A 244-nucleotide genomic window follows, 5' to 3' on the forward strand; every position below is an offset into this window, starting at 1 on the left:
GGGGGGGGGGGGGGGGGGGCAAGGGTGCGTGCTGCACGGAGAGACGTGAACAGAGGCTGAGGAGCAGCAAGCCTCGGCTCCCCCCTGAATAAACGTTTAGTCATCCCGCGCCAGGAGCCCCACGGCGGGCGTCGCGCGCCCTCGCGCTCCGCGGACTGAAGCCCGGGGCCGGGTGAGAGGCCGCCCCAAATGCGCGCAGTTCAGTCAGCCGGCAGCCGCCTGGGACCGCCGGGATAAGGCTCGT

The sequence above is a fragment of the Gavialis gangeticus genome, unplaced genomic scaffold, assembly GCF_001723915.1.
Source record: "Gavialis gangeticus isolate Ggan-Ray unplaced genomic scaffold, GavGan_comp1, whole genome shotgun sequence".
Lineage (NCBI taxonomy): Eukaryota > Metazoa > Chordata > Crocodylia > Gavialidae > Gavialis > Gavialis gangeticus.